Genomic DNA, 24,650 nt, shown 5'->3' with positions numbered 1-24,650 from the left:
GAGAGAGAGAGAGAGAGAGAGAGAGAGAGAGAGAGAGGGAGAGAGGGAGAGAGAGAGAATGTGTAGCTCTGGCAGGCCTGGAACTTATTAGGTCCACCAGGCTGGCCTTGAACTCACAGAGATCTGCCTGCCTCTGCCTCCCAAATGCTGGGATTAAAGGCATGTGCCATTACACCCACCATTTTTTTAAGTAGCTGTCTTAGTTAGGGTTTTACTGCTGTGAACAGACAACATGACCAAGGCAAGTCTTATAAAAAGCAACGTTTAATTGGAGCTGGCTTACAGGTTCAGAGGTTCAGTCCATTATCATCAAGGTGGGCGCATGGCAGTATCCAGGCAGGCATGGCGCAGGAGGAGCTGAGAGTTCTATGTCTTCACCCAAAGGCTGCTAGTGGAAGACTGACTTCCAGGCAACTAGGGTGAGGATCTTATACCCACACCCATTCCAACCAGGTCACACCTATTCCAACAAGGCCACACCTTCAGATGGTGCCACTCCCTGGTCCAAGGATATAAAAACCATCACAGTAGCAGAACCTACTCCATGAAGATAACTACAGAGGTTGGTAACAAATTTCTAACAAACTTAATTACCCTAGTTTTGTGAACTGCAACAGTGTTAAGAATCATGTTAACTGTTATGAAGAGCAGAGAAGGTGGTCACTGGCAAAAGAAATAACAAAAAGTCAGCAGTTAAAAGCACTGGCTGTGCTTCTGGACCTGGGTTCAATTCCCAGCACTGACATGGCAGCTCAAAACTGTAACTCCAGTTCCAGGGGATGCAACACTCTCACATAGGCATATATGCAGGTAAAACACTAATGCACAGTAAAGAAAATAAATATTTTTTTAAAGTCAAGGAAGCTGTGGAAAGAAAGTGAATAAATATGTTTTTTAATTGAATGACCTGTAAAACTGAACAAGGTAAGGAACAATGGAAGACAATGAGGGAGAAAAACTACAACAGCTCAAAAGCCTTTGGCTTCAGTAACATTGAAAAACCATTTCAGTAAGAGCTACAGGCTGACCAAGCAATTTAGAGCTTAGAACTTAAGAGATGATTTAGAGTTGACAAAATTGTGGTTTCTGGCTATGTAGATAGTTCAGTGGGTGAAATGCTTGCTGTGTACCCACAAGGACACAGCAAGCATTGCAGCTACTGGTTCTAGTCTGGTTTCTATTGCTGTGATAAAAACCATGGCCAAGGGCTGGCGAGATGGCTCAGTGGTTAAGAGCACCGACTGCTCTTCTGAAGGTCCCGAGTTCAAATCCCAGCAACCACATGGTGGCTCACAACCACCCATAATGAGATCTGATGTCCTCTTCTGGTGCATCTGAAGACAGCTACAGTGTACTTACATATAATAATAAATAAAGCTTTTTTTAAAAAAGAATTAATGACCAAAAGCAACTTGGAGAGAAAAGGGTTTATTCAGCTTGTAGTTGTGGTCTATCATAAATATACTGGGTATGTTAACCACACTTCAGGATAGGCCCCATGCCCACCCAGTTCAACACAAACTAACTCAATGATGTTTTCATACACTATTTGTCTTATACTGCTTTGTTTGGGCATTTTTAAATCTTATTGGTTTTTAACTTGTGTATTTGGGTTTCCACTTTTGGGTGGGGGTATGTTTCTTATTTTTCTTGTTTTTTAAAGAGAAACAAAAGATGTTGAGTGGGTGAGAATGTGGAGAGAAAACTGGGCAAGGACCTGGATACAGAGTGACAGAGAAAAACACCTGACACCAACCTCTGTCCTACATACACACACAGTGAAAGAAGAAAAGCATAGAATCACTTCTGCCTCGACTTGCAGGGACAATCAGCAAGGACCTAGGGCAAGGGAGAGAGAGTGGAGGGACAAGAAACACAAAGAATGAGAGCAAGAAAGTTTCCTGAAAAATTTTATTCTGGGATGGCAATGTAAGAAAGAGGAGGCTTCAAAAGAGGGGGAAGAGCCCGGGGGCTCTCTGAAGGTCAGGTGGCAATCTTCCGTTCTTGGAACCAATGGTCACAGTGCCCTCTCTACCCACAAATATTCTTTCTGTTATGACCATGAATGTTCTCTCAGGGCTGTTTATGTAAGCTAGAAAATTTCCACAAGGCCATGGCTGAGGCCATGGCTCCCAGCACAACAGATATACACAAAAAGTACTCCCAAAATTTGTAGTGCTAAATTCAGCTATGAATGCATGTCACTGACATGTGAAACTTCAAGTAGCACTATGTTGCAGTACTGTAATTCTTCATGCAATGACTCAGACTTCATAGCTTTCAACATTGTCAACTCATTCAGTGAAGATATTTTTCTCCCTTCACTGGAATGTATTCCTAGCCCACTGATGCTCCAAGAATGGTCTGATCTGATGACCTCTGGGGCTCAAAGTCTGTGTCCCTTTTCACCTACCCCATGAGACCAAGTTTTCATTATATACTTCAAAATATGTCACAACTGACACCACAGGAGCAGATGTAAGAATCCTCCTGCCTCTAATTAATCATGGCACAATAACTTACAATCATGAAAATGTGCCAGGGGCTGGGCAGTGGTGGCGCACACCTTTAGTCCCAGCACTTGGGAGGCAGAGACAGGTGGATTTTTGAGTTCGAGGTCAGCCTGGTCTACAGAGTGAGTTCCAGGACAGCCAGGGCTACACAGAGAAACCCTGTCTTGAAAAACAAAAAATAAAAAAAACAAAAAAAAAAAAAAAAAAAAAAAGGAAAGAAAAGAAAATGTGCCAGGGAGAGGCCCATGAGTAGAAGCAGGCAGAACTGTGAGCTTTGAATACATAGTGAAACAAGGTTTTTCAAAACTTTTATTTATGTTGTGTATTATTTGGTGTTCAAAGACATCAAACCAAAAAAATGTAGAGAACCACAGATTTAATATCAGTGAGAAACATACTCTAATATTTCACTTTCAACTTTGTAGCCATTTCACTTACACTTTACTTAGAACTCTATAGAGAGGTACACAGGTTGGCTGAGTCTGCTGTTCAACTCAGTTTTGTAAATTTTGTAACCCTATCTCTCTAGGTTACATTCTTTCGACTATTAATCTGTTTATACTTCCTAATCTGCTGCCTGGCAGAAACTGATATTTTTTCCCACCTGAATCTCATAAATAAATGTTATCTCCTCTGAGATATTTAGTAACTTAGACTCTTTTTTTCCCCTCCAGGGAGTTTCAATACTGAAAAAAAAAATTGACCTAAGATCAAGAGAGACTCATAAACCAAAGACCTTTGTTTGTTCTTCCTGTTAGCAAGAGCTAGCATTCTGCTGATGTTGGCAGAGACTCCCAAGGGAACCTATAGGCCTTGGCCACAGCTAATTTTCAACAGTGGCATAAATATGCACTTTCCAGCCATAGTGATTCCATTTCTTGCATTTCAGTCCCAAGAACTGCATCCTTAAGCAGCTACATAAGATTGGCTGGGTCTCTTGGCTTCTGGACAACTCAATATTATTCCCTCAAGTCTTGTATTTAGCAGAGAATTGGCAAATTTTCCCATCTCTCAAGAGATACCTAAAGTATCTGCTACTCTCAAGCTTTCTGAAATTATATAAAAATAGCGAGTTTGTTACATTGCATGCTATATCTCTACACTTATTTTATTGGGAAAAAGAATCTAACTTAATGGGCCTGGTAGTGTACACCTTTAATCCCAGCACTTGGAAGAAACAGACAAATATCTAGGTCTGAGGCTAGTCTAGTATAGATAATGAGTTCTAGAACAACCAGAGCTATAGAGAGAGTGTGTGTCTTAGTTGGGGCACCTATGGCTGTGAAGAGACACCGTGACCATAGCAACTTGTAATGGACACATTTAATTGGGGTTGGCTCACAGTTTAGTCTATTGTCATCATGGCAGGAAACAGGATGGCATGTATGTAGAAATGTGCTGGAAAGGTAGTTAAGAGTTCTACATCTGGGTTAACAGGCAGCAAGAAAAGAGAATGACACTGGTCTGGCTTGAGCATCTGAAACCTGAAAGCCGATCGCCTAGAGATAGTTCTTCCAACAAGACCACACCTTCTAATAATGCTACTCCCTGTGAGCCCATGGAGGCCATTTTCATTCAAACCACTAGAGACCTCGTCTTAAAAAAATAAAGCATAAAATCATAACCTATGCAGTATGCTTTCGTACAGGAGTCTTATCAGGTAGTTGCTAGGCTGCGTGTCTGCCTTGCTGCCAGAGTGCTTGGAGCCACCAGCCCACCACGTAGGGGAGACAACACAGTCCATAATGGGGGCTCCCAGTCTGTGTTTTCCTGGGTGGGAAGCAGCAGAGTCTGGCTGATTGTTGTGTACCCAGGCGCTGCTGGTTGTCTATCCAGGAATTGTAGTCTCAGCCAGCAGCAGTGCCTAGAATGTTCTTTCTTGAGAAGCCTTGATGCTTTCCAAGTAAAGCACCTGGAGTTGGGAATGGGGTCCTCGGCCCATACTTCCCTCAGAGCATCCACATGCCAGGCAGGAAGGGAAGGAAGAGCCTGGGACGGGGGTAGAACCATGTTTGATGCTGAGTGATTGCCAAGTGTGCAGAGAGGTTGGAAGAGAGAAGGCCTTATCTGGAATCCTTGAAGAAGAGACCATCCTTGCTTGTCCAAACCTTTATTTGATGGATGTAATGCATACACCTTACTCAGGGTGAACCAAGGATTAAATACCTTTTGTGGGAAAGAATGGCCAAAAAGGAAAGCTCACTGGTGGAGCGCTCGGGATCTACCTAGATACCTTATTAGCATGGAGAACTCCAGGTCTGTACGCTACTTGACTGATTGCCATGGTACTCAGTGGGGCATCATGATTCAGGGCACGTAGAGTTAGGCAGGGGGTTGGCCCCACTCCTACCATTCTCAACTCTGAGGTTTACGGAGTTTGAGCTCACTCAACTCTACTAATTCTTCTGACCCGTGGCATGGTCCACTTGGCCCACAGGGAGTTTCTCCAGGGATGTAGTCTCAGGCAGGAGCAGTGCTTAGAATGTTCATTCTTGAGAAGCATTGATGCTCTACATGTAAAGAGCTAGAGAATTTGATTGACAGTTGATCCTACAGGTCGTGTCCAAGGTAAGAAGGACCCTGGAATGAACAGTATATTAGTCTAAGAATCTAAGTGGGACAGTAGGGACAAAGAGGCCTCCCTAAGTTTCTGGGCTAAGAAATCCATGGCTTTGGTATTATGTAGGCCTCAGGTTAACAGACAGACAGACTTGTGGGGGACCATTAAGGACAAGTAATGGAATTGTTTTCTCAAACAGCTACACAAGGTTGGCTAGGTCTCTTAATGGTTGGAAAATTCATTATTGTTCCTCAGTATTTAAATTTCCCAGAGACAAACTACCTAAGATACATTTTGTCATTCAGGGAAGGAAAGTATACATTTTTGCCAAGAATCAGGGCCAAGTTTTCTATGCTAGAAAATAGTCCCATCTACTTTTATTGCTAACTTGAGAGGGTGGAATATGGCATCTATCAGGTCAGATGGAGACAAGAGGAGACACTAGTTGTCAAGGATAAAAACAAAGCTCTGAATATCCATTTTCTTCTCTCACAAGCTAACTTTTATGATTTGAAGATGAAGCATAGCCTTTTAATTTCCCCCGCAATGTCACACAACATTAGCTACCATTCTTTTAAGAAACCAAGGATTTGGTTTCACTTGGACAACTCTGTACTTACAACGTTCTGAATAGAAGCCTCTATGGTGAAGACAGATGCTAAGAGGTAATTAAAACATTAACACTTCAGCAATGTGCAGGAAACCCCTGGGCCGTCAGAGGATGGGAAAGACGACCTGCCACGATATGGAAGAGACTGGGATATCTGAGGCCATGCTGTCTTTGTGCCACCTTAGACATTGGCCTAGTGTACGTGCCCCCACTTTCTCCATACTTTTTACATCACATCAGCCACATCCCACTTGGCCCAACTGGCAAAGTCTAAGCTAATCCACTCTAGTAGGATGTATGTTGATACCATGAGAATGTGGAAGCTTTTTCCATGAGCTTCAAGTTAGTTGTATAAGACAGACACGAGAGCTGCTGGAGTATTCTGTTTTGCTTAGCTAAACATACAAAAGGTGTTTTATCAGTTAAATACCCCCTCCCATGTATGCGTATGTGTGTCCATACACCTTTTAGTAGACTTTTAAATGAGCAATAACAGACTAGGGGATTAAAATAGCCCCATCCCAAGGCTGAAATAGCACATCCATGACAGCTGTTAAGTTTGAAAGCATTAACAGCTGACTCTTGTAGCATTTAGTAAAAGAGCACTTTTATGATAGATAAGAGTGTTCCCCAAACAACCTATTCTTTTTTTTTTTTAAGATTTATTTATTTATTTATTAATTATATGTAAGTACACTGTAGCTGTCTTCAGACACTCCAGAAGAGGGCGTCAGATCTCGTTGCAGATGGTTGTGAGCCACCATATGGTTGCTGGGATTTGAACTTTGGACCTTCAGAAGAGCAGTCAGGTGCTCTTACCCACTGAGCCATCTCACCAGCCCCAAACAACCTATTCTTGTACTTAAATGATATTACTTTGCTCAGTAGCTGTGCTCCCTTTTTGTCTTTAAAAAAAAAAAAAAAAATCATTGTTACCGGGTGGTGGCACACACCTTTAATTCCAGCACTCAGGAGTTAGGGGGAGTTGGATCTCTGTGAACTGGAGGCCGACCTGGACTACAGACTGAGTCCAGGACAGCCACACCTACACAGTGAAACCCCATTTCTAAAATCCAAAACTAAAAGCTGTGGGGGTGAGGTGGAGAGATACTCAGCAGTCAAGAGTACTAGCTACTCATTCCCTGCACCCACACAGCAGCTCACAACGGTCTGGAACTCCAGCTCCAGGAGTCTGACACCCTCACACAGACATCCATGCGGACAAAACACCGATGCATATAAAATAAAAAAGTCATTGTTGGTTAATAAATGTATCTTGCATATAGGGACAAATATACATTGATATTGTAACCCTCATCAGTAAAGATGCTTGTAAGGCATTTACACAAAAGGACACTAAGACATTTCAGACAGTCCCTATGTATCAATGCACCAAATAAGAAAAATGTAAAATAACACATGGAATAAAATGAAATACAGGTTTCCAGACTTAGCATTTCACTTCAAATTCCTTTTAATATTTTTATTTTCATGTTTGTGCACGCATGTGAGTGCCTGTGTTTGTGTGTGTGTGTGTGTGTGTAGGGACTCTTAAAGACCAAAAAACAGTGTCAGATCCCTTGGAGCTGAAGTTACCACAGTCCTTTTTGAGCCACCTGACAAGCCGCGAATCTGCTTTTCACGATACAGCAGCCATGGCTCTTACCCATAGACCCATCTCTCTCCAGCCTCTGTATCAAGTTCTTAAAGGAGACTAACCCTCCTTGGAGATGAGGTAGATAATGTATGCAACAAGAAAACCATGAAAATAAGGGCCCTACAGGAAGTTCCCTGCATTTGTAACCAAAGATGAATTTTACGGCAGATGGGAATCTGAGAGGGGAAATGGGGAAGCATACATTTTATTCGGCTGGAAACAGTGAGAGCTGCTGGTACATAAGATCAGAACTGAAGATAGTAATTATCCACACTTAGCTTGTTTCCATTTGTAGGAAAGCTATGGTAAAAGGGCTGTTATAGCCCAGAGGTAAAGGAGTGCCTTTGTGTACCTCTGGCCTGCCACCAGGCCTAAGTAAGGACACTGCACTGGATCTGCTCTCCACGTAGATCTCCTTTGTTTGTTTTTTCTCACTTTAGGCATCTTTAGAGTTAGCTAAAACCGAAAGTTCAAAACAAAGAAAAAAAATCACATTCCTTGCTTATATAAAAGAATTCTGAAAATATTTTCCTTAGAATCACATGTTCCTCTAGTACTTCTAGGCATCAAACCTAGGACAGAGAGCTAACTGAGGTGCCTATGTAACATATTACAGTGGACCTGGCCACCATGCTCTTTCAGTATCCCTCAGTCCCTACCTGCCACAGGCTTTGGCTGGATTATATAGGGGAGGGCAGCCCTGCCCCTAGACTGGAGACATTTAGCTTAGGAGAGCTGGGTTTGAGATCTAACAGTACCAGGTGTAGATAATAACTTGATATAGATACTATTTTGATATAGATAATAACTTGATATAGATAATATCTTGATATAGATAATAACTTGATAGCAGAAAATCTAATGCCAAAGCTACTGTCACTTGAGATGAAAATAAATCAATCTGGAGACAAGAATTTCCATTTTTACCCAGGTGATGGTGGTGGTCTTGGTGGTGGTATACACACACCTATAACCCAGCAGAGGCAGAGACAGAGACAGACAGATCTCTGTTAGTTCAAGGCTCACCAGGTCTACAGAGCAAGTTCCAGGACAGTTAGGACTACATAGTAAAAAACAGAAACAAACAAAAAGTGTTTTAATATACATGGTGAAAAAGCAATGTAAAAACTCAATTCTAATGGACAAAGTTCTTTTGAAGTGCTTTAACATTTTTAGGTTTTTTTCCCCTTGGGTTAGATATTGTCGGCTGGAGGAAAGCAGCATCTTAGAGACAGTCATCTGGACCTAGCAACTTATGATCTGGCAGGCCTATATTCTTGTCTGTTAGCCTTCCAACCAGTAATGAGCAGCTGACACCTTGCTGATATAATTAGTGTTCAAGTCTATTGACATTACTGCACTGTTACTAAGTTTACAAGATGGTACTTTCTTTCTAACTTCAGAACCGACAGTGTTAATAATCTGGTTTCTTTCAGGTTTCTCAAGTAATTAAGCTAGTTTTAAAGGAAGATTGAGTTGGCTCACGTACATGTATACAGGCCAGCAACCTATTAGAAGGTCCAGTGACATTACAATTTCACTTTCATGCTAGGCATCATTATTAGACGGCAGGCTCATTAACTCTCAGATACTATTCCAGACAAACTTACAATTTTAGATTCACTTGGCGTGGAGAAATTGGGTGTATTTTATGTAAAGACACGAATTGTATTCATAAATCTAAATTAGAAATACGCATTTAACAAATGGAAAAGCATGATACTAAAAAAAAAGGCTTGCTTTTTAAAAATCAGTGCAAGATTTCACAGGCGCCTTAATCACATTTTGCAACTTGTACATATTTATTGGACAACCAACATCCCTAAAATAAGCACCAAAATCTTCAGTAGGAATAAGTATGTTTAGGAGTAGTGCACCTGAACCAGTTATGGAATTGTAAAGGTCTGTAAAGGTCTGTCTCTTTCATTGTCATTACACTAATCAGTCGTCCTTCTTCTTGCCCCCAATTTTAAGGACATTACTTTGTGTGTATGAGTGTTTGACTGCATAAACGAATGTGCACCACATGCCCACGGAGGCTGGAAGAGGTTGTCCGATCCCCACCCCCACCCCGCTTTTATGAGCAGCTGAGCAGGTATGTGGTGATAGGAAACTAAACTTGGGTGCTCTGCAACATCAGCAAGCACTCCTAACCATCTGTCCAGTTCCTTCCCCCGCCCCGCCCCCTAGTTTTTTTGAAACCTACTTCCTACATTAACAGGCATTTCTTTGGCACTACAATTTATAGAGCAAAGGAAAATATTGTGGGAAGAATGCCTCTTCTCTGCTGGGTTCTCATTGGCGTCCTTTAGTCCTCCTTAAAACATTAACCAAACCGGACGTGGTGGCGCATGCCTTTAATCCCAGCACTTGGGAGGCAGAGGCAGGCGGATTTCTGAGTTCGAGGCCAGCCTGGTCTACAGAGTGAGTTCCAGGTCAGCCAGGGCTACACAGAGAAACCCTGCCTCGAAAATTTAAAAAAATAAAAAAATTAATACCGATCTCTTAAGCTTTAAATGAATGAAGTGATTCTATTGAAATTAATAATTTTAATTAATTTCTTAATTCTACGTCAGGTACCCTGGAAGTGGAGTTATAGACGGCTTAAGGGTTACTTGCGGATGTCCTGGAACTCACTCTGTAGACCAGGCTGGCCTTGAACTTAGAAATCCGTCTGCCTCTGCCTTCCGAGTGCTGGGATTAAAGGCGTGAGCCACCACGCCCGGCTCGCATCCAGTACTGTTAACCGCTGAGACATCTCTTCGGTCCCTGAAATTTGTATTTTTATATCTAACTAAGTAAAGGAAATTTGATAAAAGAAACACTCATAATTACAAGAATTTTTCTCTAGGAAAAAGATCGTTGCTTTGTTTTAAAATATGGTGACATGGGGGTGGAAGACGGTGTATTTCCTTTTGATCACTGCCTTTGAACATACTCGTATGTAATATACCATATACTTGACATAGGGTGGTGGGGAAGATCGGCTCCAGTTCTGGCTTAGTAAAATCCGAACAAAGAACTCTCTAAGAAAAGGTTTCTATTTTCTACGCAGGGCTGACTTATTTTGCTTCAGTGTGCACATGGGGGCGGAGGTGATGACTGGCAAACCCCGACTCTCCAAAACCTTAAGCGTAGCTCTCTCTCCAGCTCTGGCTTCTCGGTACACGGAGAGTGGTCCAGAAGCGCTTCTCCCTTCATAGTCTCATATCCCTAGCGAAGTCAGAAACCAATACGACAGAGACATCCGGCGCCAGGGCTGGGCTCCTTTAGGCTCCCCGACCTCACCTTTCTTCTCTCACACCGCCCACGCCCTCCTGCTCGCTCCTCCGCCACCTGCGCGCGCGCCCCAGATCCGGTGCAGCTTCTCGTGCCCGCCTCCCGACGGCTGCCAATCACAGCTTTCTGCAGTTCCCTGGTTACCGAAACAACGGTCCTTGGGCACCTTGGCCACGCCCCTTTGGACCTGCTTCCCGCCTTTCGTGCTTTTCGCCCAATCACTCGCGTCCGAGTGTTCTTTGGTTCCCGCCTCCCCGCCCCCGCCCTCCTGAAGACCCGCCCTTTTTCCGAGGCACGACGGAGTCACCTGACCCGCGGGCGCTCCCTCGGTGGAAAGCAGGAAGGGGCGTGTGCGTGAAGGGGAGGGGCGCAAGAAGAAAGCGGCAGGGATGCCGGGAGTGGGGCGGGGAGAAGGTTTGTCAGTCGGATCTCGCGAGAGAGGACGGAAGCCTGTGGGAGCCCGTGGCCTTTAAAGTGCGATTCAGCCCTCTCCTCCGGGGCTAGTTTGTAAACACGGCCGGCCTCCGGGCTCGCGGGTGGCTGGCAGGACCATGAATTAGTGACCTGGAAAGGTGAGTAATGGTGGAAGGGCCACGGGCTTGGAGGTTGTAGGGATGCAGAGGAAGAAGGTGCTAACATGGCGACGTCGCTGCCTGTAGTCTCCACCCCCCGCCTCCCACCCCTTTTGCGCCCCTGCTGTGGACCCCAACCCTACGGACGGCGGTGGCCGCGTTGCCGCCTCTGGTCTGGCGGAGCGACCGGACCGTTAGGTAACGCGCTGCGGCTCCGGCCGGCCCCTCCCTCGCGCGCTTTCCCAAGCCTGAGCGAGAAGGAATAACGGCTCTTCTCCGACCCCTCCCTCCGACTTCTCCTCTGGTGTGGTCACTTGAGAGGTCCCCGAGGCGCCCTTCGGATCCGCCCATCTGTCGGGGAGACCCCCGCCGCTAGTCCTTGATCGCGCTGCCCAGAGGGCCCACGCTGGGCTCCCCACCGGGGACTCGGGCGATCGAGGGTTTGGGATGGTGCGTTGAAGGATTGGGAAGCAAGGGTCTCTGGCCTCGGTGGAACGTGATGGAGCCAATGGTAATGGAGAACCTGCTGGTGGTCTCGGCCTTTTCTGTCCTTTCTGCCGCCCTCACACTCCCGCCGCCGCCACCCCCCCCTTTCCAGGTGGGGCGGGGCTGAGGTGTGGGTGCAGGTTGATTCTGCTATTCCCCCCCACACCCCATTTACTTCGACCGGTGTTCTGCAGAGCTTTTGTAGGAAAATAATCTGTGCCTTTTATTACCCCAGGGACAAGGAAGAGAGGTAGGGAGAGATGTGTGTATGTCTCCCCGGGATGCTCACTCATTGAACCAGACCTTGGAGGAGATGGGAACTATTTTTATGCACATAGGTATTATAAAATTGTCTCTTCTTTAATGGAGACTCTTAAACTGGGAAGGTCGAGTAAAACTACCACCAGTATAATTGAGTAAAAGGGATACTCATGATAGACTCTAGGCCCATCGACTAATACCTAGTTTACCTTGTGGAAGTCACAGTTTCTTGGGGATTATAAACTAGGGACACGTTCACACCAGATGCAGGTAATGCTGTTTTTAACATCTGACCAAACACGGACTGTTCTGAGCTCAGTTTGTCCTGTTTGAAGAAATTCTTAACCCTTGGCCATTGTCAAGTAATAACCGTTCCAGGAATACTACTCATTTAGCGCCAAATGGCCTGGGTCTCTAGCACCCAAATGGTAAGACTTTATAAAGGCTTATTTTAAAACAGTTAACTCTAGATGAAATAAGAGTCTTGTATTTAAATTTGCTAAACCTATTTGAAGAATCCCTGCAATAAACTTTTTTCAAAAGTATAGAAATATTTTGTAGAGTATGCTAAAAACATATCCTATATAAGCCAAGAAAACTAAGTACATGGATCTTTAAGGCCATCGATAGTTGAGTGATAATTAAGGTTCTAGGTCTTAAAATCATTAATAAATAATTGGAGAGATGTTTAGAGATGTTTTCATGGGTATTTTAAAATTTTAAAGCTATATTGTTTTGAAATGATACTATCCATTAAATATTTCATGACTAACATTAAGTCAAGAAATCTAGGTTTGTTTTTGTTTTTTTTTATTTTTAAGAAAACTTGAAAACTTGAGTTTTAATTATTATCTGTACTCTCCTAATCAATTATATTGCTAGATCTAGTAAATAACTTTACCTTACATGCTGTTTCCACTCATTTTTGACTTTAGTCTCTTCCAAAATGATATGTGTTTCTGTGAACTGGTATCACTTTCTTTTGTTACTCTTATTGAAATGCCCTTAGAAAAGTAAGTCTTATATTTAAAGCAAAATTTGTATTGGAAGCTGGGCGTGGTGGCGCACGCCTTTAATCCCAGGCAGAGGCAGGCGGATTTCTGAGTTCAAGGCTAGCCTGGTCTACAGAGTGAGTTCTAGGACAGCCAGGGCTACCCAGAGAAACCCTGTCTCGAAAACAAAACAAAACAAAAAAATTTGTATTGGAACCCTCCTTGATTAGAAGTCAATGAAAGTAATTAGATAATTCAATGAAAGTGATTGGATGATTCAACTGACCTGTATGAAATTAATACATATAGTACTCCCTGTATTAACTTGTAGCCTACAAAACCACCTGTCATATAGTCAATGGTTTTAACATTTTGTGACTATCTTATATTCACATCTATTTCTATAGACTGAAATCTTGTCTGAAATGGAACATGTTCTATGTTTGTTTTTAAGATTTATTTATTTTTGTGTTTTGCTTGCATATATGTATGTGTACCATTTATGGGCAGTGCCCTTAGAGACCATCTTAAATCCTGAATCTCTAAAACTAGAGTTACATATTATTATGAGCCACCATGTGGGTGCTGGGAACTTATCCCAGCTGCTCTGCAAGAACAACAGGTACTCTTAACTGCTGAGCCATCTCTCCAGCCCTTTGTTTGCTTTTCTACCGTGCTAGGAAAGCTCTTTTTATTTTGTTGTTTCCAGACATGGCTTATCTCTGTAGTTGGCTATCCTGGAACTTGTTTGTAGACCAGGCTGGCCTCCACCTCACAGAGATCCTGCCTACCTCTACCTCCTGACCACTGGGACTAAAAGGTGTGCTCTTTTTTATTGAGATATACATTTCTCAAAATCTATTTATGTAATTTTTTTATTTTACAGTTATATGTGTCTAACTGCTTGTCTGCCTTCTTGCCTGTGTGGATGATAGCATATTTATGGAGATTAAAGGACAACATTGAAGAGTAAATGTTCTCTTTCCACCACATGGGTTCTGAGGATAGAACCCTGGTCATAAGGCTCAACAGCAAGAGCTTTACCCACTGGACCATCTCATTAGCCCTATATGTAACTCTAATGTTGAAGATATAGTGATCCCTATTACTATTTTTGTCTGTGGGGGGAAATGGCAGAAAAACACTTTCTTTGTTATGTTTCTTAAAGTTAAAGAGTTAAAGTAAGGTATCATTTCATAGAAAATAGAAGAATGCATGAGTCTTTAAGGCCATTGGTAATTGTAATACGTGTTTCATATTACATGAAATATACAATTATAAACTTGTATGTGATATATATACCTTCTCATTTTTTATTGACAAACCTCAAACATATTTTTATTTTAAGATAGTCTATGATGCTTACTTTGTTCTTTTTTATAATCATAAAGGGATTTAAATGTATGTTTTATTTGCTATTGTATATGTGTATAATGTGCTTGTATTGGCATGTACATGCTACAACTTGGGTTTAGTGGACAGAACAACTTTATGGAGGTAGCTTTTTCTTTCTACCTTACATGCATTATGGGTATTGAACTCAGGTTGTCAGGTTTGCATGGCAAATGTTTTGCTGGATGAGCCATATCACTACCTCTAAAATAATTATTTCTTCTCTTCATCCTGCTCCTTTGGGGTCAGGGGACAACATGGGGTATGACTGTATCTTGAGAGTGTAGGTATATTTACTTGGGTCCATATTTTAACTGCTAATTGTCAGCCTTTCCCCACATTAATATCCAAGAAATCAAAAACAAAAACAAAAACACTTGAAATATAGTAGTGAGTGACTTGTGATCCTTTAGAAGGTTCTTAGAAAAACAGTAATTATGCTTGGCAAATAGTAAATGGACTTGAGTTAATTTTCGTAGTATATGTTTACATTCATCTGTACCATTAGCTTTTCTTTCTAACCTTTTGTTTTGTTACTCTGTTGTTTTTGTTCATTTGAGACAGGTTTCTCTGTGTAGCCCTGGTTGTTTGGGAACTCACTCTGTAGACTAGATGGCCTCAGACTCAGAGATCTGCCTGCCTCTGCCTCCTTAGTTCTGGGATTTAAGGCATGCGCCACTTTTGATTTTTTCAGTATGTTCTCTAACATGTTTTCATTTTGTCTAATGGAACTTTGCATACCAGTTTTCTATCTTTACTCATTTAGTTTTACCTTTTCTAGCTTTATAGTTTTCTATTATATTCGTTTTGTGATGTTTGATTGATTATGTAGTTAACCGAGCCACTTAAGCCACTTAATAAATTTCTCAGTATTAAATGCCTAAATGGAAGAAAATTGATTTAAATTTTTGTTATTTATTTGAAATAGGATGTCACTCTGTAATCCAGGCTGCTGGAACTCATGGCCTCAGACCTATGGCAATCTTGCAGCAGCCTCCAAGTCCTGAGATTACAGCCATTAGCCACCCTGTCTAGCTAATTTTTAATAATTTTAATTTTGAAGACAGAATCTCATGTAGCTTGCTCTGCTTTTTTTTCCCCTTTCTGATTTTAACGTTGAATTAATGAACGGTTTTGGGTTTTTTTGAGACAATGTTTCACTGTGTGTGTATTCCTGTATTTTTCTTTTGTATAAACTTTGTAGTATTTGCTACCGTTTTTTTCCTTTGAGTTGATTCTATAATATAATAAGCTCAGTGGAAATACTTATCAGAGAATATAAGTATTTGTGGAGTTGCCAGGACTTTTGCTTTCTCCCAGAAGGAGGCTTACTTACACTGGTGTTTTAGTGTGAGTGTGCTACCTTTGCCATCATTTTGTTAACTTGTGGTTATGATTTTCAATATGATATGATTACTTGACTGCGAGTTATTACTGGAAAAAAGTTATATTGTTCAGTAGTTTCAAAATCATAATATAGTTGACCATATAATTTTATAGTTATGAACAATGACCTATGTATTTGGACAAATACCTATTTTATTATATTTTCTGTCATTTATCAGTTTGTTTTGTTTACAAAAGCCTAATAATATCACTACTTAAATTTTGTATACTTTGCTCATTGAATTTATTAGTTTTAATTTATGGACCACTTTCTGAATTACAGATTTCAAGGAATTACTACTAAATTTTCTTTCATATATTCTGGCACAATGAATGTTGTTTTAGGGTAGTTGTTAGTACCCAAATTGTGAGCTGTGTTATGCTTAGTCAAATTGGTTTTTTGTGCCTCAGTTTCCCCCTGCCTGCCAACAGGGTTTTTCTGAGTTGCCTAAGTTGTCTTGGAACTCACTCTGTAGACCAGGCTGGCCTCAGACTTGGAGAACCACCTGCCTCTGCTTCCTGAGGGCTGGAATCAAAAGTGTCATCTACCACTGGTGTCTCAGTTTTCTTTAAGGAGAATAACACTTAACCTTTTGCTCATTTGATTAATGTATATCAGTGCTCACAGCTACATCAGGGAGTTGTTGATGTGTTTATAAAAAGATAAAGAGATATAAGATATGTTCTATGAGAGTGTAGTGAGGTATGGGGGAAGGGGATATCTCAGCCGGCCCATGCCAAGGCATCCCTTCCCCTGGAGGGACCAGCCACATGACAGTATAGTATAGATTAGAGTTTATTCAGGGCATGGGGAGGGGAATTAAGAGGGTAGTAGAGGCAGAGAAAGGCAAAAAGGAGAGAATAGAGAAGTAGAGGCCAGCCATGACCATGTGGAGAGAGGTGGGAAGGGTATGGGGAGAGGGAGAGGAGCAAAAGGGAGCAAGGGTAAGAGGGAGCAGGAGATAAGCAGCCCCTTTTATAGTGGGTCAGGCCTACCTGGCTGCTGCCAGGTAACTGTGGGGAGGAGCATACCTGACTATTGACAAGTAACTGTGGAGTGGGGTGTAGACAGAATGCTAACAGTTGTTGTTTATTCAATGCAATGTTATGGTGTTTACTATGAAAGTTCATTCAGAAATTCTCGTCTCCTATGGTCCCTTCAGGCATACTTATGATGTGACTTGAAGACAGTACAACTGTCATTTATTTCGTAGTTTTGATAACAAAATTCCCTAGGAATTTATAATTTGTGGTAGAACTTACTATGTTAGGATTTCTATAAATCCATTTCAGAGAATATTATATTGTTCCCTATGCACCCTTTCTCTATGTCAGACTTCCTTTTTCATGTTGTAGTGTAGCATATAAAAATTTCGAGATGATAAAAATTGATGCCATTGTTTTTAATAATCTCATTAACATTCTAGTGAGACTTTTCATATCTTTTGATGAAATTAAAATAAGACAGTTCTAATATTTGCTTTTTTGAAGTCTTTATCAAGAATTTAGTTAACATGGTTATACCATCAAGTCTCAGTCACAATGTTAAAAGTTGCTTGTGCTTGTTTATCATTTGTCAGGTATGGATTATAAAAGATTTATTTATTTATATTATGTATATGAGTGCTCTGTCTACATGTATGTATACTTGTATGCCAGAAGAGGGCATCAGATCCCAGGAGAGATGGTTGTGAGCCACCATGTGGTTGCTGGGAATTGAACTCAGAACGTCTGGAAGAACAGACAGTGTTCTTTTTTTTTTTTTTTTTTTTTTTTTTTGGTTTTTCGAGACAGTGTTCTTAACTGCTGAACCATCTCTCCAGCTTCCTATGTTTTAATGGTGAAATATGGATATTGTTTGGATTGGGCTTTCACTTTCCTGAACTTGAATATACTTTGAGGAGAGAAAGATGTGTTTGTGGTGTACCTACATATCTTTGAGGGTATGTGCATGTGTGTATGGTTGTACATTCACATGTGTTTGCCTAGATTAGTTTCTACCTTAATTTTTTTAGTTTTTATTTATTATTATTATTATTATTATTGTGAGTATATTTTTTGTGCATGATGTGTGTCCGTGGGCATGCTTACCTTAACACGTGTGTGGATATCAGAAAATAATTCTGTGGAATCAGTTCTCTCTGTCTACCTTTGCATGGGTTACAAGGTTCAAACTCAGGTTGTCAAGCTTGTACAACAAGCACCTTTACCCACTTAGTCTATCCTTCATATTAGTTTTTGAAATGGAGTCTCTTACTAAACCTGGAGCTTATTCATTCAGTGAGGCTAGCTGGCAAATGAGCTCTAGAGATCCACCTTATTCCTCTCCCTGAGGTACTGTGGTTACAAACTTACATTTCTGTTCTTGGCCTGGCTTTTATGTGGGTACCTGGGATCAAACTCAGGTCATCATTTCTGTATATCAGGTAGCCATGCTGACAGCCATTTCTCTAGCTCTTGAATAATTCCAATTTTCTTTTCTTTTTTAAAGTGTTTGTATGTGTGTGATGTGTGTATGTATAAACCAGACATTGTAGTACAGGTATGTAATCTCAGTAGTGGGAAAGTAGAAATAGGAAGAGCTGAAGTTTGTTATTCTCAGTGACATAGCAAGTTCTAGGCCACCCTAGGTCATCAAGATTTTACCTCCCAAAACAAAAGGCAACCTTGGCTGGCTTAGAACTGGCTTAGATTCTCTTTTCTTTTACCTCCCAAGTGTGGAGGTTAAAGGGGTATGCCACCATACTGACCCAGAAAAAAATTGTATTAAAAAATCTAAAATATTAGTTAGGGGAAGAGAATAAGTATATTATACTCACATGTTTATATTATAAACCCAGTATTATATAATTATTCCAGTACCAAATCTAAAACCAAGTTATTAGTAAACCTTAATCTACTGCTTTTCATATTTGTCACTGTTAGTCTGTGAGTTTTGTGAAACCTGAACTTGCCTACTTAGCCCAGGATCAGTGGTCTGGTAATAATTTAAAATAAAGTTTAACTTTAAACTTTAACCTAATTTGTTGTTGTTTTGAGATAGGGTCTCTCTATGTAGATCTGGTTAGCCTAGAACTTACTATGTAAGTCAGGCTGACTTTCCCCTCCTAGAGATCTGCCTTTCTGTACCTTCTGACTGCTGAAATTAAAGACATTGTATCCAGCATTACTTAAAAAAAAAAGTATTGTGATACTCGCCTGATTTCACTATTTACATACTAATTTCTTGAGTTGCTTCTCATCAACGCTTCAGTATAGGTTGATGACAATATGCCTGGAAACCATCTGTTATATGTTGTAAGTTGAGAAAAAATTAAAACTACTGCTTCCCTCATTGAGATTGGGAATACATTTCTCACTTTTGAGGAGTTTAATTTCTTTCTATTGATGAACTAAGCATTCCATATCCATTATACTCAAGGATAATATCAAATCCATAAACTAAAGATCAGTTTAACTCTTATAGTAGATTTTGGCATTTTATGTGTACTGCTCAAGTTTTTAGCCATAAAAGTAATGTATGATTTAGTATTAAGCATTAGGAAAATGTTTATTTAAAGTCAAAGTAAAATGCAGTGTAACTTACAAACTTACATAAATTTAATACTGCTTGAGTTCATGCTCTAGTCTGTATTTTATACATTATTATTACTATTATTAATATTTTTGGGAGGGTGGGGTTTTGTTTTTATTTTTATTTTTAAGGCAGGTTTTTTCTGTGAAGCTCGGGCTATCCTGGAACTTGTTCTGTAGAGCAGGATGACCTCAAATTTAGAAATCCGCCTGCCTCTGCCTCCTGAGTGCTGGGATTAAAGGAGTGTGTCACCATCACTCAGCCACATTACTTTAATTCTTCTTGATATTCATTGTTCATTGACATATCATTGTAAAATAATAGTATTTAAATTTTCCTAATAAGGTAACTTAAAGATACTTTTAACATTGAATGGGTAATAAATTGTTTTTAGGTTATAGCTATAGGTTTTTAGACTCATAGATTTAGATTTGTTAGGAACATTTTGTTGTTTCCAGGGTAGTTCTAAGATCATCTTGTACTTTGTGGTACCTGTGAAGTCACAAAGAAATTGTGACAAAGAAAACTCTGCCTATTTGTGTAGTTCTGCTTCCCTTGAATGACATTGTAAGAGAGCCTAAGTCCATCTTTCTGGTAACTTAACGTTTTTGTTCACTATAAAGATTTTCTATAACCAATTTATATGGTATATGGTAGATATACTTATAAATATATGGTAAGTATATGGTAAATATACTTGACATCTTAAGATAGTACAAAGGTTTTTTTGTAGGTCAGGAAGTTTAGATTGCCTCATCTGGGTCCTCTGAGAACCCTCCACTTTAACTAAATCATAAAAATAAAAACATATTTAATAATAAAGTTCTGTATGATATTTCATTGTGTATACAGATTATGTAGTATTTTAAAGTAATCTCTAGTTCAATCATGTTGTCACAGATGACCAGATTTTATTGTATGTTTGGAATCCTAAAGCCAAAATCAATGTGTTGACAATGTTACATGCAATTTGAAGACTCGGGAAAGAATCCATTTGCAAGATCACTCACCTTGTTGGCTTTGCCCTCCCCCTTCTGTTGCTTCCCACCTGCCCAGGGCTGCTCTTCATATGGGGAAGCTGAAGTGCTTTCCTCGTGGCCATCTCTGGCAATGGCAGATCCAGGTCTTCTCTTTCTAATCCTGCTGACTTCTCTTTCTGGATGAATGTCTTACGCTGAATGTCTCAGTGTACTCTAGATTAGCTCACGTGGATGGATGCCTGAGGACATTCTACTTGGGAATCTGTAATCTCTATATACATGCACGGTTCCCTTTTCTTTTAATAGAACCTATTTACAGGTTCTAGGAATTGGAACATGGACATTTTTAGGGACCATTTCATCTACTACAAATTGACTCCTTAAACTTTATTGAAGACTTTAATTTCTGGTTTTATTAGTTTGTTTGTTCACAATACATCTTGATCTGAAGGCAGCAGAAGTGAACTGAGCTACTGGACCTACATTGAACTTCTAATACCTCAAAGCCCACCACCTAGTAACACTTCCTGCAACAAGGCCACACCTTCCAATAGTGCCACTCCCTATGAATTAAACATTCAAACACAGGAGTCTGTGGGAACCAGTTCTATATAAACCACCATACCTAATTTATCAATTCTAAAATTTCTTTTCTTCATTCTCATGGAACTCTCTCTCAGGACCATGAGTTTTCAGATAGTATTCCAAAAGTGGAAGAAGTAGTCATTAACTAAAAACTATTGTTTCTGTTATCAACTACAGAGCTACCTGAATTCCAAACATTATTGAATACAACAAGACGATATATGTGTGTATGTGTTTTATATGTATGTAAAAGGCAATACAAAGCCTTTTAAGGTTGTGACTTTGTAAAGTTGCCCCAAACCTGCTTACATAGTATCTTCATACCTAAGTACCACTCAGGACTTCTTTTGGATATATAAGACTTGAGTTTGTGACTAAGAAAAGATTGTTTCTCTTTAACAATGATACCAATCCCTTAGGCTATGTTTTCTGGTAATGTTTGACTCTACATAGAGTGATTACTGTTGGCAGTCCTGGTAGCTTTGTGTGGAGATACTGCCTCTTCCCATAGGTTACTTAAGTTCAAGTGTATAAATATACAAGAAGTGGGTAATATTGGTGAAGGAGAGATTCCCTACATCTGTGCTTTCCAAGCTTTATAAGAGGTATTATTTTTAATGCTTATCAATGTCAAGATGATTATGGATAAGTCAAGCTCTGAAGGACAAGTATGGCTATTTAACTTAATTACCCTTGTTGCTTTAAGTGATACTTGCCTTGCTATGTTTCAAGATGCTAGTTCTAGATTTTTTTTTTGACCAACTGCTGAAATAAGAATATAAACATCTTGTGCAGATAGGCAGATCTAAAACCATGCTTGTAAAAATGAACATTTCTTTGAAAAACAAAATAGTTTGCAAGGATCTGTCTCTGCCTGAAATACATGAGCATGTTTTCAATACCATCACACAGAGCCAATTTATAAGGCCAATCTGCAGGTGATAGAAGAAGAAGGGACAATTATGAGTACCAGAATGGCAATGTAAGCGCAAAGAAAAATGAATTGTACTTTTGAAGAGTAGGCTCATATAGACCATCTACAAAACTGTCCATTGGATTATTATTCCTTTTATAGCCATAGTTTGCATTTGTGTCACTAAATATACCCTTTGAGTCCTTTCTCCATAAAGAATAGTTTTTCATTTAAAACTTTTTCTTCCAACTTTGAATTAAGATACTTTCTAGTTTCTGGTCTTTTACTCTTAAGTTATTAAACATTAAGAAACCTTCACTGGGGGCTGGTGAGATGCCTCAGTGGGTAAGAGCACCCGACTGCTCTGCCAAAGGTCGGAAGTTCAAATCCCAGCAACCACAAGGTGGCTCACAACCACCCGTAATGAGATCTGATGCCCTCTTCTGGTGCGTCTGAAGACAGCTACCGTGTACTTACATATAATAAATAAATAAATAAATAAATAAATAAATAAATAAAATCTAAAAAAAAATATGAAGCCTTGACTGATCCTAAAGGAAAGTGTTATTCTTCTTTCCAGTAGTCTGTAATAATGGGAGTTAACTCACAAGGTACAGGAACATTTATTTCCTTTTGAACATCATTCTTTGGAAATCGCTAACTTTTCCTAACATACTTGCTATCTATCTGAACCTTCTGTCAAGTTCTTCCCTGTCCACCTTATCTAGTACTTATTTAACAGATTGGTGTGATCATTTATAAGTTTGTGGATTGCCTGTAAGAGTTTACTTTCATCTGGGCAGCCTCCCTGCCATTTTTGGCCAATAGTGACTAAGTTCTGTTCCATAGAATGTGAGTAGAATTTTCCTTTGGAGTTCTGAAAAGTCCCTAAAGAGAAGCCATTATTCATTTATCTTTCCCTTGCTGCCTGATTCACAGCTGTGCCGGCTAGAACTTTAGCATTTGTTACACTCCTTTAAAAGGAAGGGAATTAAGATAACAGCAGAGCAGCAGAGGATCCCGGGTCCCTTATGATTGTATTCACATGAAATGACTAGATCTCTGAACAATACAAGATTGAGTTTTCTTAGTGAATCCTATTCTAAGATGCATGTGAGAAATAACAAGCTATTTCCATGTAAGAGACACATTTAAACTAGGGCCCATAAATTTTATTGTGTAGCAACAACATAAAATTTATTAATTTTCACTCCAACGTTTGATGCTTTGATTCAACTCTGACATTTCACCTATTACCTGTCCTTCAGGTATATGCTGTTAAAAATCTTGTTTTCTTACTTTCACCATAGTTCTATTGCCTTTCCTCCATCCTTAAAATTGTTTTATACCTACAGGTGGTAATACGTTGGCAATTTGGGGGCTATATGGTGAACATCTTTTTGAAACATTTGATATTTTGGAAGAAATTTTAATTTTCTATAATAGGAATAGGCAAGATTTAATTATAAAATGTATATTAAACAGGATAAGTTTATTCTCTTCTGCTTTTCTCCTTTTCTCTAGAGATACTAGATGGCAACTTGGGAAGTATTGCTTGCTTAGCAAGAGCTTAGGGATAATTCCTGTTAACAGTAAAACTCATGGCCCACCAGCTACAAAGGTAAGGGAATTTGAGCTTCTCCCCCCTCCTACCTGTGTGTGTGTGTGTGTGTGTGTGTGTGTGTGTGTGTGTGTGTGTGTGTGTAAATGCATATTCATATGGGTACACATACATGTTGAGGCCTGAGGGCCTGAGGTCAATGTCAAGTGTTTGTCTGCCTGTTTCTCTCTCTCTCTCTTTCTCTCTCTCTCTCTCTTTCTTTGTATATGGGGGGTGGGGGGAGGTATTCTCTATGTATCCTGTGTAGCCCTGTCTGTTCTGGAACTCAGTATCCAGCTCAGAGCACTGGGATTAAAGGCATGCACCACCACTGCCTTTTTGAGGCAAGATCTTTCGCTATACCTGGTACTCACGGAGACTGACTGACTAGCAAGTCCCAAGCTCTCTCCTGCCTGTCTCTACTTCTTCAGTATTAGTCTTTTTTTTTTCTTTTTCATAAGTTCTGAGGATCTCTTCAGGTTTGTGCAGAAAGCACTTCACCAACTGTTCCATCTCTCAAAGTAAAGCTTTGAATATAAAATTGTTCTTTTCATATCATAATAATTGGTCTCTAATGAAAATAATAGCAGTTTCTATGCAGCAGTTCACAAACTCCAACAATCTATATTGATAGTGTTCAGTGGGGATGGGGTCAGATCTGGAGGGTTAGTAAATTTAGAAATGGCCTTTTGGAGATAGGATGCGAGAACAAACTGAGGGCTTAAATTCTTTAATTTTTCTTAATCCAAAAGTTCTTAAACTTACTTAGCTTTCAGCAAAGAGTCCAAAAATAAAAGTCCTAATCCACCTAAAAAATTTAATTGTAGTAACAAGTTAATCTAGGAAGTGTTTCGTGGGTTGCAGAATCACTTTGACAAAAAGTTGATTTTTCTATGGCCGTGTAAACCTATTTGCTTTGAATTATTAAAGCTTATATTTATGATTGTTGCCAGCCAATCCAGAAACATCAAGTTGAAGTTGCATAGTTTGTCACTCATACCTTTTTGAACATGTACATGCCAACTAGAAAGGTATTAGAGAAATGAAGTATGGCAATTTTGTGTGCAATCAATTTACTGTTTATGTAGTTCCTAAAAATGGAAGAAAAATAACAATGTAATGAAGGCAATCTGCTTTGCAGAATCTCTCTAGACACGGTGAATTAATGATAGACATTGTCTGATATATGAAGATTCATAAATTGATCTATATGTTTTCTTCTTGAATCTTGAGGTTCAAATCAAAGAGAGAATCTGCCTGCTTCTGCCTCCCAAGTGCTGGGATTAAAGC

The 24,650-nt window shown here is 40.0% G+C and overlaps 1 protein-coding gene and 1 long non-coding RNA gene across 23 annotated transcripts in view; one reads left to right on the top strand and one right to left on the bottom strand.

Moving 5' to 3' along the window:
• Nucleotides 1–4,607: 4,607 nt before the first annotated feature.
• On the bottom strand, nucleotides 4,608–11,258 carry Gm10822. The gene is made up of 3 exons (XR_003953852.1): nucleotides 10,927–11,258; nucleotides 10,629–10,755; nucleotides 4,608–5,093 (listed from the first exon to the last, which is right to left on the bottom strand). It is a non-coding gene; the product is annotated as a predicted gene 10822 (long non-coding RNA).
• Atf2 (activating transcription factor 2) overlaps nucleotides 10,989–24,650 on the top strand; it is a 76,169-nt gene continuing 62,507 nt past the window's right edge. For 11 of the 22 annotated variants that reach the window (NM_001284374.1, NM_001284369.1, NM_001284373.1 and 8 more), the window contains exons 1-2: nucleotides 11,027–11,191; nucleotides 23,285–23,381. The gene's annotated coding sequence lies outside the window, so the exon portion shown is untranslated. Of the gene's footprint in view, nucleotides 11,192–11,306; nucleotides 11,703–23,284; nucleotides 23,382–24,650 lie in introns of those variants that run through there. The other 11 variants (XM_030246872.1, XM_030246855.1, XM_030246841.1 and 8 more) reach the window with 9 other exon arrangements.

This window comes from Mus musculus, chromosome 2, assembly GCF_000001635.26.
Source record: "Mus musculus strain C57BL/6J chromosome 2, GRCm38.p6 C57BL/6J".
Taxonomy (NCBI): Eukaryota; Metazoa; Chordata; class Mammalia; order Rodentia; family Muridae; genus Mus; species Mus musculus.
The sequence above is the reverse complement of the archived record's forward strand: the minus strand, read 5'-3'. Positions and strand labels throughout refer to the sequence as shown.